The 19,242-nt window shown below is 42.4% G+C and overlaps 1 protein-coding gene across 1 annotated transcript in view; it reads right to left on the reverse strand.

Annotated features, from left to right (window-relative positions):
- The window catches only part of dhrs7cb (dehydrogenase/reductase (SDR family) member 7Cb), a 101,539-nt gene that overhangs the window by 31,243 nt on the left and 51,054 nt on the right, over positions 1-19,242 (reverse strand). The gene's annotated exons all lie outside the window — the stretch shown is intronic.

The following is a 19,242-nucleotide window of genomic DNA, read 5'->3' on the forward strand; positions in this document are numbered from 1 at the left end:
TGTGGATATACAATATTATTATTATCTGTGTGGAATTAAACCTGTTTGGATTTCCCGGATTAACTTCTTCCAGCATTAAATATATCCCTTAATGTAGTAAAGTGCAAACTGACAATGAACATTACATCTAGGACTAAGCAGGACTTGGGTCATGACAATTTTACCTTTTTAACAAGCACATGAAATAACATCTCAGTAGCTGCTTAATATTTCAATAAAAGCCTGTCGTACATGATTAATCAGCCACAAAGTGAGGCAGTGGTTATTGTGAATATAAACATATATGCTTTTGTCCCAAGCGACAACCTCTGAGGCTGAGAAATGAAGCCAGTGCAGAAGTGCCAAAAACTGCAGTTCCTCTGCATGTCCACTTGAGGCCAGCTCCAGAGGCCAGTCAATCGTCGTTGACCCCCATGTTAAAATGTCCAATTTCACAACAGAAATAAACATGTTCACAGCCTGGTAGAAAAAACAGTTTTGTTCTCTGTAGCTACTTTCAACATTTATGACAACTGTACAGAGAGAGAATTTTTTGTTGTAACTCACCCATGTGCATTGTATTAAGGCCAAAAGTTAAGCATATTTAAGGAAGGGCCATTTTGAGTGACAAGCTGTCTGCTGATAGTGTCCTCTGCTTCTCAGTCAGATGCATCTCTGGCTCCTCCACAGCTCCGGTTAGTCTTTTATTTCATTTCATTTTATTTTATTTAATAAACAATTAACTGTTTTTTATGCTACTCTATGTAAAGTGTCTTGAAAGACTCTGAAAAGCAATATATAAGTCTGATTTATTATTACCATTATAATATCAGTAACTAGAAATGGATTTTATTTTTGTCATCAACAGCTAAAATATCAATGTCCATGAGTTCATATGTTTGTTAATTAGATTATATTTATGTACTTCTTCAGTACAGACACATCTGCTCTGTCCTGCGTATAGAAGCTGTAGCCTGTTATGGCCACAGTCTCTGTGGATGTATTTGTGAAATTGTTTTTTACAATTATATTTTGGGTTGTTGTGTTTTGACTTGTATCCTTTTTATTTTATTACAGTTAGTGTGAATGCTAATTGAGCCATGGGTGCAGATCTGATGACAAGTTTGGGGGGGACACAATCAGTTGTGATTTTTTCCTTTTCACTGCTTCGCTGTTAGTTAATGCTACTTCTGGTTTCAGGGTCTCAGGCATGTTATGTCCACTCACATTCTCATCTCTTGCCTCTCACGGATTCCCATTTCTCCTCATCAGCTTCCCTTTCTCCCAGTATATAGGACTACTGTATACATTTGTTCAATTTCAATCTTTTAAGCTATTTAGAATTGGGGGGGACAATTTGTGTTTTTCAGAATTTGGGGGGGACATGTCCCCCCCGTCCCCCCCGGGATCTGCACCCATGAATTGAGCATTCATGCTATTGTTATTCAAAGCTTTACTGATCTATTTCCATCTTCTGTACTTTTTCGGTCTACTAATTCAACATACGCTTATGTACAAAATCTATTAATATTTCAAAAATGTTAAGCTTTTTAATTTTTATGCTGTTTTCTGACCTTTGATGGGTGTGTAATGGGTGTGTATCATGCTGCTCAGATTAGGTGACTCCCTTCTGCCTCTCTGCTTTTACAGAAATTTCTGACATAATCTCCTGTAGCACCCACAATGTTCACTCTTCATATACAATTTATACATCAAAATGCAGATATTTTTGTCAAATACATTCTCACTCCGACGTCATCACATATCAACATTTGGTCATGCACTTTCCACATGGAGATATGAAATGCAAGGTTCCCTGGTTGCATAGGTTGTTAACGTTCTGGGATGGCGTGTCAATTTCAGCCTATTACATGCATTGTCTCTTTCACAATAAACACACTAAATTGGTACAATACTGTGAATTGATGTGTTTTTGTTTTCCTTCAACAAAAAATGCATGTGGTTGCATGTAGCCAGCACACACACATGGTTGGGTTTAGGCAACAAAAGCACATAGCTGGGTTAAAAAAAAACAGGGCTTGGCTTTATCAATCAGTCAATCAATCAATTTTATTTATAAAGCCCAATATCACAAATAACAGTTTGCCTCACAGGGCTTTACAGCATACAACATCCCTCTGTCCTTTGGACCCTCGCAGCAGATAAGGAAAAACTCCCCCAAAAAAAACCCTTTAGGAGGGGCACCATAGTGTTCTCCTGTCTAAGCTTTGAAACGCTTTCTCAAAGTCTCAAAGTTGGTGTAAAGGGATGTGTTTCAGTCAATAGTCTTTTAAATTCAATTCACCTGTGTTTAGCTAGATATAGATTTAAAAGATGGACAAAGGTATTGATATAATATTTGCCTTACTCTATGTCAGTTCAATCAATCAATTTTATTTATAAAGCCCAATATCACAAATCACAGTTTGCCTCACAGGGCTTTACAGCATACGACATCTCTCTGTCCTTAGGACCCTCAGAGCGGATAAGGAAAACTCCCCAAAAAAAACCCTCTAATGGGGGAAAAAAAATGGTAGAAACTTCAGGAAGAGCAACTGAGGAGGGATCCCTCTTCCAGAAGAGACGTGCAATAGATGTCGTACAGAACAGATCAACAGAATAAATTAACAGTAATCCGTATGACAGAATAAGACAGAAAAAGAGACAGAGAGAGATGCAGGACAGACAGTAATGACAGTAGCTCACAACAACAACATTAATGAAAGTAATATAATAATAATTACGGCAGGGCGGCACGGTGGTGTGGTGGTTAGCACTCTCGCCTCACAACAAGAGGGTTGCCGGTTCGATCCCGGGCGTCGGAGCCCTTCTGTGCGGAGTTTGCATGTTCTCCCCGTGTCAGCGTGGGTTCTCTCCGGGCACTCCGGCTTCCTCCCACAGTCCAAAGACATGCAGATTGGGGACTAGGTTAATTGATAACTCTAAATTGTCTGTAGGTGTGAATGTGAGCGTGAATAGTTGTTTGTCTCTATGTGTCAGCCCTGTGATAGTCTGGCGACCTGTCCAGGGTGTACCCTGCCTCTTGCCCGATGTCAGTTGGGATAGGCTCCAGCCCCCCCCCGCGACCCTCAAGAGGATGAAGCGGTTAGAAGATGAATGAATAATTACGGCTATTGTGGTACAATACGTTGAAAGTATATATTAATATATGATAGTATACATGTACAGTACACATCACACTATCCAGGCACCGCTGCGATATAAGTTAACCTGCGAGACAGTGGAGCACAAAGGCTCTGGAGAAGAAGCAGAGTTAGGGACCGAGTAAGCAAGATGCAGTAATAGGACATGAGTGTTAGCAAAAGGGAAAGAGAGAGAGAGAGAGAAGGAGAGAAAGTGCCCGGTGTATTATAGGAGGTCCCCCGGCAGACTAGGCCTAAATCAACCTAACTAGGTACAAGGCAAGCCTGAGCCAGCCCTAACTATAAGCTTTATCAAAGAGGAAAGTCTTTAGTCTAGTCTTAAATGTGGAGACGGTGTCTGCCTCCCGGATCACAACAGGAAGATGATTCCACATGAGAGGAGCCTGATAGCTGAAGGCTCTGGCTCCTGATCTACTTTTGGTAACTTTAGGGACCACGAGTAACCCTGCATTCTCAGTGCGCAGTGTTCTGGTGGGATAATATGGCACTATGAGCTCTCTAAGATATGACGGTGCCTGACCATTTAGAGCTTTATAAGTTAGGAGTAGAATTTTAAATTCAATTCTGGATTTTACAGGGAGCCAATGCAGAGAAGCTAAAACAGGGGAATTTGTTCTCGCCTCTTAGTCAGTACACGTGCCGCTGCGTTCTGAATTAGCTGGAGAGTTTTTTAAAGACTTATTAGAGCTACCTGATAATAGGGAATTACAGTAATCCAGCCTAGAGGTAACAAAACCAATTTTTCTGCATCTTTTGGGTCAGGATAGGCCTAATTTTCACAATATTACACAGATGAAAAATCGCAGTCCGTGAAGTTTGTTTTAAATGGGAGTTAAAGACAAATCTTGGTCAAATATTACTCCAAGGTCTCTTACAGTAGTGCTTGAGGCCAGAGCAATGCCATCCAGAGAAACTACGTATGTCATCAGATAAAGAGTCTCTGAGTTGTTTGGGGCCAAGAACGATAACTTCAGTTTTGTCTGAATTTAACAAAAGGAAATTGGAGCTCATCCAGGTTTTTATGTCTTTAACCCTTTGGGCCCTAGGCCTTTTTGGGGTATCTTTAATACCTTTACTTTTAAGCTCATATCACAGTCATTATAAAGGCTACATCCATCCATCCATCCATCCATTTTCATCCTTTATCCGGGGCCGGGTCGCGGGGGCAGCAGGCCAAGCAAAGCACCCCAGACATCCCTCTCCCCAGCAACACTTTCCAGGTCCTCCTGGGGGACCCCAAGGCGTTCCCAGGCAAGACCAGATATGTAACCCCTCCAGCCTGTTCTCCTACCAGTGGGACATGCCCGGAACACCTCCAGCGGGAGGCGCCCAGGAGGCATCCTGATCAGATGCTTGAGCCACCTCAACTGACCCCTTTCGACGCGAAGGAGTAGCAGCTCTACTCCGAGTTCCCTCAGGATGTCCGAGCTCCTCACCCTATCTCTAAGGCTGAGCCCTGCCACCCCACGGAGGAAACTCATTTCCACCACTTGTATCCGCGATCTCTTTCTTTCGGTCACTACCCAGAGTTCATGACCATAGGTGAGGGTTGGGACGTAGATGGGCCAGTAAATTTAAAGCTTTGCTTTCTGGCTCAGCTCCCTCTTCACTACGACGGACCGGCACAGTGCCCGCATCACTGCAGAAGCCGCACCGACTTGAACTCCCTCGCTTGAGGCAGTAAGTCATACACATGCTATATCTTGTTTTTTTCAGGACATTCTACATCTTGTTTTCAGAGTGATTTCTTATGATGTTACCTAAGGGAAGCATGTATAGAGTGAATAGGATTGGTCCGAGCACAGAACCTTGTGGAACTCCGAAACAAACTTTAGTATTTAGAAATGATTCATCATGATTACTTTCTTCTGGCTTCATCGATAAATACAACTGTGTATCATCCACATAACAGTGGAAATTTACAGAGTGATTTCTAATGATGTTACCTAAAGGAAGCATATATAGAGTAAATAGGATTGGTCCGAGCACAGAACCTTGCGGAACTCCAAAACAAACTTTAGTACATTAGGATGATTCATTATGAACACGAACAAACTGAAAACGATCAGATAAAGAAGATTTAAACCAGCTTAGTGCAGAACCTTCAGGCCAATTAAGTGTTCCAGTCTCTGTAGCAGAATTTGATGGTCAATTGTGTCAAATGCTGCACTAAGATCTAATAAAACAAGTACAGAGATGAGTCCTTTGTCTGAGGCAATCAGAAGATAATTTGTAATTTTAACTAGTGTTGTCTCATTGCTATGGTGCACTCTAAGTCCTGACTGAAATTCCTCAAATAAATTATTATCATGGAGAAAATCACACACTTTACTACTGACTACTTTCTCAAGGATCTTTGAAAGAAAGGGAAGATTAGATATTTGTCTATAGTTGGCTAACACCTCTGGATCCAGGGTGGGCTTTTTTCAGGTTTAATTACAGCTACCTCTAAGGACTGTGGTACATAGCCTGTTAATAAAGATATATTGATCATGTCTAATAGGCTAAGTGAGTGTTAACTAAAGGTAAGACTTCCTTAAGTAGCCTAGTTGGGATGGGGTCAAAGAGATTATTAATTGTTATATTAATATATTAATTAAATATATATTAGGTCTTACAGCTGTGTTTGGGGGCAGATAGGTACTATCTGAGGACAAGAGGTCATGAATTTTAAAAATTTTAATAGTTAAAATGTTGTCATTAAAAATGCTCATAAAATCATTACTGCTAAGGGCTAAAGGAATACAAGGCTCAATAGAGCTGTGACTCTCAGTCAGCCTAGCTACAGTGCTGAAAAGAAAACTGAGGTTGTTCTTATTTTCTTCTATTAATGCTGAGTAATAGTTTGCTCTGGCATTGCAGAGGTCCCTCTTATACGTTTTGAGACTGTCTGCCCAGACTAAACTAGGTTCTTCCCGTTTGGTTAATCACCAATTCCTTTCAAATTTTTGCAGTATTTGTTTTAACTTACGGGTTTGAGAGTTGTACCAAGGAGCAAACTTTCTTTGCTTTGTTAAAGGGGAACTAATGTTTTTTTCAACCTGGGCCCTAATTTCGATCTACATTTGTGTAAATGAGTGATAGGATGTTCAATATTTGACATTTCTGGAGTGATCTTACAGTTGGTCAAATCGGGTAAAAATTCAGCCATGACTACTCCAAACAGAGTAACTCCTAGCGTTTGTAAGGTCACTCCAGTGGTAACTTCCTGCAACAACTCAAATCTCGTGAGACCAACTGCCGTAAAACACCAAAGAAGAAGAAGAAGAAGAAGAAGAATCTTGCGAGATGTGAGATTTCAGAGCCAGACTTTCACTCTGAGTGAGTGTTTTTACTTGCCACAACAAACAGGTCCGAACCCGATTTTGACCAACTGGATCTGGATGAGCCATTTGAATTTGATGACCGCCTGTATTTATTTGAACACAGAGTACGACATACACGGACGCAGAGCTCACTGAAATTGAAGAGTGCACGAGGAGAGAGAGGGAGCAGCAACAGGCAGAGGAACATGTCCGAATCCAGCTAAAGGTAAACACAGACGTTCATTTCTCCTTCCCGTTATGTTGTCGGATAATTATACTAACAATCCGAGCCTATCTGTGTGACAAAAATGCACTTTTAGTGGACGTATTTGACATTGTTTGATGCTGTCTGAGTGCCCTATTATTTAATATAGCGCACGATCACAGGCTGTAGGCAGATCAGCCCTAGCTTCGTACTGGAGAAATACTGAACATCCTATCACTCATTTAGACAAAAGTAGATCGGAAAATAGGGCCCATGTTGAAAAAAACATTAGTTCCCCTTTAACTTCTTTTTAAGAGATGCTACAGGGTCGAGTGTAGAGAGTTTTGACAATCTTACAGGAAGTGAACACCAGATTCCAGGGTGAAAGTGGGTGGTTGTTGTCCACCACCCTACTCAGATTTCCACCCCCTTAACTTATGCTGTTGTTCCACTGCATTTCTCCCTGACGCTGCCGGGTGCCGATAAACAATAACAGTGACCAGTTGCATATCATGCCAACATGAAAGAATAGCTTTCTTAGTCAGTGTCTGATGCCAGAAGTCACTGTCCAAGCACCACAATGTGATGACTTTTGAGTGAGAGCAGCCTGTTTCGTCTTGTTTAAGATGATGTGCCCATTAAATTTAGGAATTTGTTAATTCTCTGCCTTAAAGCAACAAGTGATCCCTTCCCTGTCCCATTTGCTGTAATGTTATTTCAACTCAAGTTCTACGCAAAAAGCCAAACTTTTAAAATTGTGATTTCTAAGTTATATTTTACTTTATAGAAATGACATGTCTACATCTTTAGCTAAGTCCTATGATGCTCAAAGTGAAATTTCAACAATAAAACTTACAGTTTTTGACTTTGGATGATTGTTTGTTTTCAAGTAGTACATCTCTGTGTCATAACCAGGAATGGCCAACCATGACTCATCGCTTTCAGACAGAGACACAGGTGATTCTGATTACCTGATTAGATCTCCATCAGTTCCTGCCTGGTTGTGATTGATGTATCACTTCTGGGCTCTTTTTGTGACTTCTGTCTCTATTGTTTTAATTATTAACAAATTCAAATCTCAGATGTGTCAGGTTTAAAACTACCTATGTCTTACACACACATGCATACTTTCAGCTGCAGAACCAAAATGTTCAATCGTTCCACTCTTTAAGCACATCTCTGCTATGACTCTGCCAATTTTCCTCTTTTTTGGAAAATATTCTGCTTTTTACATAATTTCTTACAATGGAAAATCATATAAAGCACTTTTTTCTTTCAGCCCTTTACAGATATCATCTTACATCCAGCTCTGACAGTATCACAGTTTAGCTTTTAGCATTTCTAGCAATGTCTTAATAAATAAATATGATATATATTTAAATATATATATATATATATATATATATATATAATAAAAATACATAAATTATTACACCTGTCTTCCCTTGGGTAATTTCCATTGTTCACCCATGTTACAAAAGAACACATAAAGAGTCCTAGGCTTTCTCCCCAGTGGCATTGTCACAACAGAACCCAACCTCCAACCTCAGTCCACACAGTGTGTTGTCAGAAAGGATATCCTGCTATTGTGCTGACAAAGGCAGGAAGCGGTGATGTTGAGAGCTGGTGACAGAGCAGAGGACTATGATAAAAACAAGGACAGAACCCGCTATTTTTAACATTGTAAACCCACCAGTAGTAAGGGGAACTAAGGCCTCTAAAAGCCACAATAGGCCTATTGCTACCTGAGGTAAATGAAATCACAGCCATGAATTTATAATAATTTTACGATGTCATGTTTTTGAAATGGTTGTATAAAAATATTTTACTGCAAAATTAGTTCATTTGGTTGATGTTTGGACCCTCCCCAAAACAGAAGACAATGACAACTTAAGCAGGATTTATACTTCTGCATCAAATTGATGCCATAACCTGACATGCACCTCCCCAGCAATGTGACTACACCTTGCAGTGATGCAGACCTCCTGTCTATTTTTGTAAGCTGAAAACCATTTCCCTCAGTGGAAAGGGAGCTTTTATTCACTTTAATTTCACAGATAAGAAACAATAAATTGTGAAAACAATAAAGCCCCCACAAAATAGCATTTGAAGTCTTGGATGTGATTTATCCTGGCTTCATATGAGTAGAGGAAATCTCGCTAGGCTAATTTATACAATGTAAAATGCCATGAACTTGTGCTAATAACATTAGTTTAGTATGACATTTGTTTTGTCAGTGAATGTTTTGAGTTAAAATGGAGATGAATTTTGTAACACTACTTTTGTATGGAGCTACATTTGTTTCTTTTATTATTCAATCAAACAGAGTAGGTTTTGCAATCAAAAAAAAGATTTGAGAGCAAAAGTATCAATATTGCAGTCAAAAAATGTTTTATTGGAAGTAAAAAATGATTGATTAAAAAATGCAAATGCAAAAGTTTTGTTTGCAAATCCTAAAGTTTTGCGAGTAAAAAGTTGAACCTGGTGGGCGTGGCCTAAACTGAAAGCTGTAAGACACGTCTCTATTGGCCAGTCTCAATCGGAACGACAGCTTGCAAAATAGATTGCAAATTGCAATTGCAATTGTTTGCGGATTGCAAACAATTTAAAGGTGCATACCGCCACCTACTGTACAAGAGTGTGTCATGTCATTAAGCCTGTTATTAAGCCTGTTTCTTAAATTCTACTCATCAGCCCAGTACGTTTGCAAAGCAACATGGGAGTTCTGTAGTTCACGGGGAATTCAGTGTGGGAGCTGTGGCGAAAATTTATTCTGGAACCTAAGTCTTTTGGGCTCTGGTTTCCAAAACAAATTTGTCCACACAAGTGGTGTGATAAAAAAATATGATACACATGCCAAAGCAGTAGGTGGCGATGTAACTTCTAACTGAAAGGCCATTCTAACCAATCAGAAGTCAGAGTGCAGGCGCAGTTGTCATTTTCATGCCCAGCGCCCTCGTCGTCTAACTAGCACATGAACTTGCGCTTCTCTGGGTGTGTTGGTCTAAAAATGAAGCGTGGTCAGGTGCAGTCATGGCGCGTTGCTAGTTAGATGAACTAGATTATAATTCATTTGAAAGTCTTGTTCTTAGTCTTTTACATCCAACCTGGAAAACCTCACAGCCACTTCTATTTGTTATAGTGTACCGTGCTCCTGGCCCGTATTCTGAATTTGTATCTGAATTCTCAGAGTTTCTATCCAGTTTAGTTCTTAAATCAGATAAAGTTATTATTGTAGGCGATTTTAACATTCCTGTCGACGTTGATAATGACTCCCTGGCTATCGCGTTTATCTCATTATTAGACTCCATTGGCTTCAGTCAGGGTGTACATGAAGTACGCATGCGCATGCGCCACGGTGTATGCAGCCTGTTCCAGCCGCTCCTGCTTACTTTAACTTTGTTTTTCTACTTTTTTCCTCTCTTCTTTATCTTACTTGTTCTGTTTTTACTTTAGTTATTTATTAAGCTACGTCCTCTCTAATCATGCTTGTGTGGAGAGTTTTTGTTGCTTTGCTTGTGGTGGAATCGCTCCTTTTACTCTGCCACTCGACCGTCGCTCAGCAACACCGCATTGTTTACTCCAGGGATCAGCTGATGGAGCTGAAGCCGGCCGGCTTGGCTACGGTGAGGGAGGATATCCCTGCTGAACTTTGGAGGAAAACACACCGGGGTTGCAGAGGGAAAAGATCGCTACGGCGGCGGAAAGGAGCGAAACACCGGAGACTTATGGAGAGGAAGACATTCAAGCCGTGTCTCCCATCTATCATCAACGTGAGATCACTGGGGAATAAGATGGACGAGATTACAGCGCTAACCGGGAGTCATCAGGAATACCGGGAGTGTAGCCTGATGATTTTCTCGGAGTCATGGCTACACACGGATGTTCCTGACCACAATGTTTCCACCGTGGGTTTCCACACTGTCCGGGCTGACAGGGACTGCACTAAGAGCGGTAAGCGTAAAGGAGGTGGGCTTGCTGTTTATGTGAACAACAGGTGGTGCAATCCTGGTCACATCACAGTCAAAGACCGCATCTGCAGCCCGGATATTGAACTGTTAGCTGTGGCCCTCCGTCCTTACTATTTACCCCGTGAATTCTCACATGCTATTGTAGTGGCTGCTTATATCCCCGTCCGCTAACCCGGACGTCGGCATGTGACGTCATCCACTCTACAATAGCCGGACTACAGACTGCACACCGAGTGCTCTCATTATAATCTCGGTGACTTCAACCATGTCTCTATTAAAAAGACACTCCCGAAATTTACCCAGTATGTGACCTGTAAAACCAGAGAGGAGAAGAGCCTGGACCTGCTGTATGCTAATGTAAAGGACGATACACCTCCACGTCCCTTCCCCCGCTGGGTAGATCAGATCACAACTTGGTGCTTCTCACCCCCTGCTATGTGCCTCTAGTGAAGAGGCTGCCTGTGACCACAAAGACAGTGAGGACATGGTCAGAGGACTGCTATGAGACACTGCAGGGCTGTTTTGAGGTGACTGACTGGAATGTACTCTGTGAGCCACATGGAGAGGACATTGATGCGCTTACTGAGTGCATTACAGACTACATTAATTTCTGTGTGGACGGCATTGTCCCAGCAAGGATGGCGGTGTTACCCAAATAACAAGCCTTGGGTAACAAAGGACATCAAAGCCATACTCAACCTGAAGAAAAGGGCTTTCAGAGGTGGCAACAGGGAGGAGCTGAGGGACATTCAGAGGGAGCTGAGTGCAAAGATCAATGAGGCGAAGGACGGCTACAGGAGGAAGCTGGAGAGGAAACTCCAGCAGAATAACATGAGCGAGGTCTGGAGTGGTTTGAGGACCATCACCGGTTACAGACCAACTAGCAGTGGAGCTGATGGTAGTGTGGCTAGGGCCAGTGAGTTAAATCTGTTCTTCAATAGGTTTGACACTGCAGCCCCGGCCCCTGTTGGCTCTCCTGCTGACTGTCTCCAGCCACCACCACTTCTGACCCCCCCCTCCTCCTCCTCCTGATAGCACCTCATCCAACTTGGTGAGCCCCTCACACCCATCCCCCACTCCTCACACCTCCTTTGGCTCCCATGCTACCTGCCCTCCTCTCACATTGGACTTCAACTCTCCCCCTCCTCAACCTGCATTCTTTACACCTCTACATGTTAGGAGACAGCTGAGCAAACTCCCCGCTGGTAAGGCTGCAGGCCCTGATGGTGTCAGCCCACAGGTTCTCAGAGCCTGCACTGAACAACTCAGTGGAGTGCTTCATCGTGTCTTCAAAATGAGCCTGAGCCTCCAGAGGGTCCCTGTGATATGGAAGACGTCCTGCCTCGTTCCAGTGCCAAAGACGCCGCAGCCCAGCGGTCTCTCGGACTACCGACCGGTGGCACTGACGTCACATATCATGAAGACCCTGGAGAGACTCGTCCTTGAGCAGCTCAGGCCTATGGTCAGGCTGCACCTGGATCCCCTCCAGTTCGCCTACCAGCCCCGGATTGGAGTTGAGGATGCCCTCATTTACCTGCTGAACCGCATCTCACCTGGACAAGCCAGGAGCACTGTCAGGGTCACGTTCTTTGACTTCTACAGTGCTTTCCATCAGGCCTGCTCTACTGGGTGACAAGCTGACGGCGATGCTGGTGAATCCCCCCCTTGTGTCCTGGATTGTGGATTACCTCACTGGCCGACCACAGTACGTGCGCTTACGGCACTGTGTGTCAGACACAGTGGTCAGCAATACCGGGGCTCCACAAGGTACTGTCCTATCTCCTTTCCTCTTCACCCTTTACACCACGGACTTCAGCTACCAGACAGAGTCTTGTCATCTTCAGAAGTTTTCTGATGACTCTGCTATAGTTGGATGTATCAGCAAGGGTGAGGAGGCTGAATACAGGGCTGTGGTGAATAACTTTGTCTCATGGTGTGAGCTGAACCACCTGCAGCTCAACACAACAAAGACAAAAGAGCTGGTGGTGGATCTGAGGAGAACGAGGACACCAGTGACCCCAGTTTCCATCCTGGGGCATAACGTGGACATTGTAGAACACTACAAGTACCTGGGTGTGTTCATAGACAATAATCTGGACTGGACTAAGAACACTGAAGTCCTTTACAAGAAGGGACAGAGCCGCCTCTATTTTCTGAGGAGGCTCCGCTCCTTTAACATCTGCCGGACTATGCTGAGGATGTTTTATGAGTCTGTGGTGGCCAGTGCTATTCTGTTTGCTGTGGTGTGCTGGGGCAGCAGACTGAGAGTAGCCGATGCCAACAGACTCAACAAGCTGATCAGAAAGGCCAGTGACGTTGTGGGGGTGCAGCTGGACCCTTTGACAGCAGTGTCAGACAGGAGGATGCTGTCAAAGGTGCGGGCGATACTTCAGCATGGCTCTCACCCTCTCCACAACGCTCTGGTCGAACTGAGGAGCACCTTCAGCCAGAGACTGATTGCTCCTAAATGCACCACTGAGCGCCACAGGAAGTCATTCTTACCTGTGGCCATTAAACTATACAACTCCTCCCTTTGATTATCGGACTCATTTGGCTATTTATAAAACAAAACACACAATATAATTACTCATTCTTATTTCATTTATAACGCTACAACCTTTTCATTGTATATTGTATATATTTCAGATTGTCTACTTTACTATTTTTATTATTTATTTCACTTTATTGTCTACTTTAATATTTTATTTTATGTTAATGTCTACTTTAATATTTTATCTTATTCTATTTTATTCTAATGTCTACTTTAATATTTTATTTTATTTTATTTTAATGTCTACTTTAATATTTATTTTATTTATTTCATTGGCTATTTTAGTATCTTATTTATATCTTCATCTTAATCTCGTTTCCTTTCATACTGTATTTCTATTTCTACTTTGCACGGAGCATTGGAACAAAAACAATTTCCCCCCGGGGATTAATAAAGTATTCTGAATCTGAATCTGAATCTGAACCCACTCACTGTTTTAACCACACCCTCGACCTAGTTCTGACGTATGGAATTGAAATTGATAACTAAACAGTCTATCCACAGAATCCCTCGCTATCAGATCATTATTTAATAACTTTTGATTTCTTTTTACTCGATTACACACCACTCAGCAGCAGTTACTATGCTAGCAAAATTTAAGGAAATGATCCCTCCGTTGTTAAATATAATACCATGTCGTTCAGTAACAGAGGTTTCCCTTACTGACTTCCTTACTGACTCTCTCGAATTGATCATCTTGTCGATAGCGCCATAGGCTCACTGCGAACAACACTCGACTCTGTAGCTCCTCTTCAAAAGAAGTTAACAAAGCAAAGAAAGTTCGCTCCTTGGTATAACTCTCAAACCCGTAAGTTAAAACAAATATCGCGAAAATTTTAAAGGAATTGGCGGTTAACCAAACTGGAAGAATCTTGTTTAGTCTGGGCAGACAGTCTCAAAACGTATAAGAGGGGCCTCCGCAATGCCAGAGCAAACTATTACTCAGCATTAATAGAAGAAAACAAGAACAACCCCGTTGTAGCCAGGCTGACTGAGAGTCACAGCTCTATTGAGCCTTGTATTCCTTTAGCCCTTAGCAGTAATGATTTTATGAGCTTTTTTAATGACAAAATTCTAACTATTAGAGGCAAAATTCATGACCTCCTGTCCTCAGATAGTACCTATCTAACCTTAAACACAGCTGTAAGACCTAATATATATTTAAATTGCTTCTCCCCAATTTCTCTTCAAGAACTGACCACAGCGATTTCTTCATCTAAATCACCAACGTGTCTCTTAGACCGCGTCCCAACTAGGCTACTTAAGAAAGTCTTACTTTTAGTTAACACTCATATATTAGACATGATCAATATATCCTTATTAACAGGCTATGTACCACAGTCTTTTAAGGTAGCTGTAATTAAACCTCTCCTAAAAAGGTCCACCCTGGATCCAGAGGTGTTATGCTAGGGCCACACCACCCGTGGAAGTGCCGCAAATAGCCTTGAAGCGCCGAGAAGAGAAGGCAGTTTCCTTTCGGCGCCCATGTTAACAGACTGTGTCGTCCACACTGACCGCGCTGCGCCGGGAAGCTCCGCGGCAGGCTCACGATTTGCAGCGATCAGTTCGGCGTCTGGTCTATTTTCTGCGCGAGCCGCAAGCGAATCTGACAAGCCAGGCAGTGAAAAACAAGAGCTGGGAGCAGAATCGCTTGTCGACGGCGTGGAGAAATGCGCATCTGATGTGAACGGAGGTGCTCCGGCGCGCGCGAGAATTTCGGTGCGCTGCACTTCCACGGGCAGTGTGGCCCTGGCGTTAGCCAACTATAGACCAATATCTAATCTTCCCTTTCTTTCAAAGATCCTTGAGAAAGTAGTTGCAGACCAGCTGTGTGATTTTCTCCATGATAATAATTTATTTGAGGAATTTCAGTCAGGACTTAGAGTGCACCATAGCAATGACACAACACTAGTTAAAATTATAAATTATCTTCTGATTGCCTCAGACAAAGGACTCATCTCTGTACTTGTTTTATTAGATATTAGTGCAGTGTTTGACACTATTGACCATCAAATTCTGCTACAGAGACTGGAACACTTAATTGGCCTAAAAGGTTCTGCACTAAGCTGGTTTAAATCTTCTTTATCTGATCATTTTCAGTTTGTTCACGTTCATAATGAATCATCCTAACGTACTAAAGTTTGTTTTGGAGTTCCGCAAGGTTCTGTGCTCGGACCAATCCTATTTACTCTATATATGCTTCCTTTAGGTAACATCATTAGAAATCACTCTGTAAATTTCCACTGTTATGTGGATGATACACAGTTGTATTTATCGATGAAGCCAGAAGAAAGTAATCAATTAACTAAACTTCATAATTGCCTTAAAGACATAAAAACCTGGATGAGCACCAATTTCCTTATGTTAAATTCAGACAAAACTGAAGTTATTGTTCTTAGCCCCAAACAACTCAGAGACTCTTGATCTGATGACATAGTTTCTCTAGGTGGCATTGCTCTGGCCTCTAGCACTACTGTAAGAAACCTCGGAGTAGTATTTGATCAAGATCTGTCTTTTAATTCTCATTTAAAACAAACCTCATGGACTGCATTTTTTCATCTGCGTAATATTGCGAAAATTAGGCCTATCCTGACCCAAAAAGATGCAGAAAAATTGGTCCACGCTTTTGTTACCTCAAGGCTGGATTACTGTAACTCTCTATTATCAGGTAGCTCTAGTAAGTCCTTAAAAACTCTCCAGCTAATTCAGAATGCAGCAGCACGTGTACTAACAGGAACAAAGAAACAAGATCATATTTCTCCTGTTTTAGCTTCTCTGCACTGGCTCCCTGTAAAATCCAGAACTGAATTTAAAATCCTACTCCTAACTTATAAAGCTCTAAATGGTCAAGCTCCGTCAAATCTTAGAGAGCTCATAGTGCCATATTATCCCACTAGAACACTGCGCACTGAGAATGCAGGGTTACTCGTGGTCCCTAAAGTTACCAAAAGTAGATCAGGGGCCAGAGCCTTCAGCTATCAGGCTCCTCTCCTGTGGAATCATCTTCCTGTTGCGGTCCGGGAGGCAGACACCATCTCCATATTTAAGACTAGACTTAAGACTTTCCTCTTTCATAAAGCTTATAGTTAGGGCTGGCTCAGGCTTGGCTTGTACCAGCCCCTAGTTAGGCTGACTTAGGCCTAGTCTGCCGAGGGACATCCTATAATACACCAGGAACCGTTTCTCCTTCTCTCTCTCTCTCTCGTGTCCTGTTACTGCATCTTGCTAACTCGGCCATACTGCATGTCACTAACTCGGCTTCTTCTCCGGAGCCTTTGTGCTCCACTGTCTCTCAGGTTAACTTATATTGCAGCGGTGCCTGGATGGTGTGACGTGTGTGGTTGTGCTGCTGCCGTGGTCCCGCCAGATGTCTCCTGCTGCTGCTGTTATCATTAGTCATACCTCTACTGTTTATACACATATGATTATTGTCACATATGTACACTATCAGATATTAATATATACTTTCAACATATTGTACCACAACAGCCAGAATTATAATATTATTACTTTCATTAATGTTACTGTAAGCTACTGTCATTACCGTCTGTCCTGCATCTCTCTCTGTCTCTCTCTCTCTCTTTCTGTCTCATTGTGTCATACGAATTAATTTATCATGTTGATCTGTTCTGTACGACATCTATTGCACGTCTGTCCGTCCTGGAAGAGGGATCCCTCCTCAGTTGCTCTTCCTGAGGTTTCTACCGTTTTTTTCCCCCGTTAAAGGGGTTTTATTTGGGGAGTTTTCCTTATCCGCTCTGAGGGTCCTAAGGACAGAGGGATGTCGTATGCTGTAAAGCCCTGTGAGGCAAACTGTGATTTGTGATATTGGGCTTTATAAATAAAATTGATTGATTGAACTGACATAGAGTAAGGCAAATATTATATCAATACCTTTGTCCATCTTTTAAATCTATATCTAGCTAAACACGTGGATTGAATTTAAAAGACTATTGACTGAAACACATCCCTTTACACCAACTTTGAGACTTTGAGAAAACGTTTCACAGCTTCGACAGGAGAACACTATGGTGCCTAATGGACCACTACGGAATTCCCACCTAGATCACAAACTCACACCATTCCTGTTCCTCCTGGCAATAGACTGGATCTTGAGGGAAACAACAGTGGGGAAGAGATATGGGATCCAGTGGACAATGTGGGAGCAGCTGGATGACGCTGACTTCACAGACGACACAGCTCTCCTTTCACACACATACAAATGCAGGAAAAGACAGACGGATTCTAACAAGCTGCATCAAAAATTGTCTCACACCCGATACAGCAACGACAGAGGGCATGTAGAATCATTCCAAAACCAGCGACACAACAAGGCCCTAGAGGAGATGAAGGAGTTCACATACTTGTACTAGTGTTGTGGACACCAGCAGAGGGACAGAGGCTGACATAAAACAGCAGAATCAGTGAGGCTAGGGTGGTGTTTAACATGCTCAGGAAGATCAGGAACTCAAAACATATCAATCAACACCAAAATACACATTTTAAATTCCAATGTCAAGCAGGTGTTGCTGTATGAATCGGAGACATGGAGAACAACAAAACACACAACAAACAGGCTGCAAACTTTCATGAACACCTGTCTCAGGAGCAGAGCCGGCCCTCCCTAAGCCAGAGTCAGGCCAGACGAACTGCGGCCCACAGTCCATTTTTAATTGGCCCGCAGAAAATTCTAGAAATATAATCGAATATGGCCCACACTTGAAACTTGTGCGTGACTGTATTGTACTTCTTAGTTTTAACACTAGGGGGAGCTACTGTTGAACAAGCAAGCTCCTCCACCTCTGAACAATCAACATCAGCATATCTCCCTCCGCGACCTCTACCGGAGCTTGGAAAAGGAAAAGTTGCCTCTGATGAGACGCCACACAAAAGTGGCGATTCTGTTCGGCTCAACTTACATATGTGAACAAACATTTTCTCTGTTACGCTGAAAAAAAGCAGACTGAGAACCAAAATGACCGACAGCCATCTCCGTGATGTCCTTTGCATCACAACCAAGTTTACTCCCGACCTGCCAGCCATCCTTCAGTCCAGAGCGCAGCTCCTCCCACTGAGTGCAATGCCGTTCCCATTTTAGGTGAGTTAAAAATATATTACACAGTATTCATGTGTTAATAAGCAGGGGTGCACATAACTGGTATGCAGGTACGCACGTGCGACAGATATCAATAATTTGTGACATCACGTCTGTCACTACTACAGAAGTGACACTGACTTTCTTGTCTATGCGTGTTTCTTCTTAACACACATCGTTGTGCACAGCGCACACACTGCGCAAAGTCAGCTGATCGCAGCTTTCCTTACTGTGAGGCAGATTCAATCGCTCCGTGGTCAAGTGACAGTTTTCCGGATTTTTGTCATGAGTTGCGTCAGATCAGCCACCGCAGCTGGATTGTCGATATAAATACCCAGCGCAGCTGATGCTCACTGGAGTAACTCATTAAAATGTATGTGCATATGTGGGGTGGTGTCAATTAATGAAATTTGTGTTCTGCCAATGTTGGATCACTCGTTGATATTATTTGATATTTTTATCCCTAACCTTTTTGTCCCTGGGAGAACATCCTCAATTCTGAGGTCATCCCGTTACATTGGCCCCAGAGCATTAAATGATTTTAACTTGGGATTGCCAGATGTGGTCAACTTAGTTTTTAGTCAGTCTCTTTCAGTCGAATGTCTTACTGAAAATCTTAAGAATGCACTCCGGGTACTATTGGATTCAGTTGCTCCAGCAAAGACTTGGAAGGGTCCTCAGAAAAATCCTATACCCTGGCTAAATGACGAATTATTACTTCTCAGAAAGAGCTGTAGAAAACATGAACGCCAGTGGCGTCACTTTAAGCTGGAAGTTCATTATCAAGCATGGCACGAAAGTCTGACCACTTACCAGTCTGAGATGTCTGTGGCGAAGGCTGCCTATTATTCTATTTTGATTACAAATAATAAGCACAACCCAAGGCATTTATTTGACACTGCTGCTAGACTAACACAGGATCAGCAGCCAGTCATAAGCACTGACCTCTCTGCATAGGATTTTATTTTAATG

The sequence above is a fragment of the Epinephelus fuscoguttatus genome, linkage group LG20 (assembly GCF_011397635.1).
Source record: "Epinephelus fuscoguttatus linkage group LG20, E.fuscoguttatus.final_Chr_v1".
NCBI lineage: Eukaryota > Metazoa > Chordata > Actinopteri > Perciformes > Serranidae > Epinephelus > Epinephelus fuscoguttatus.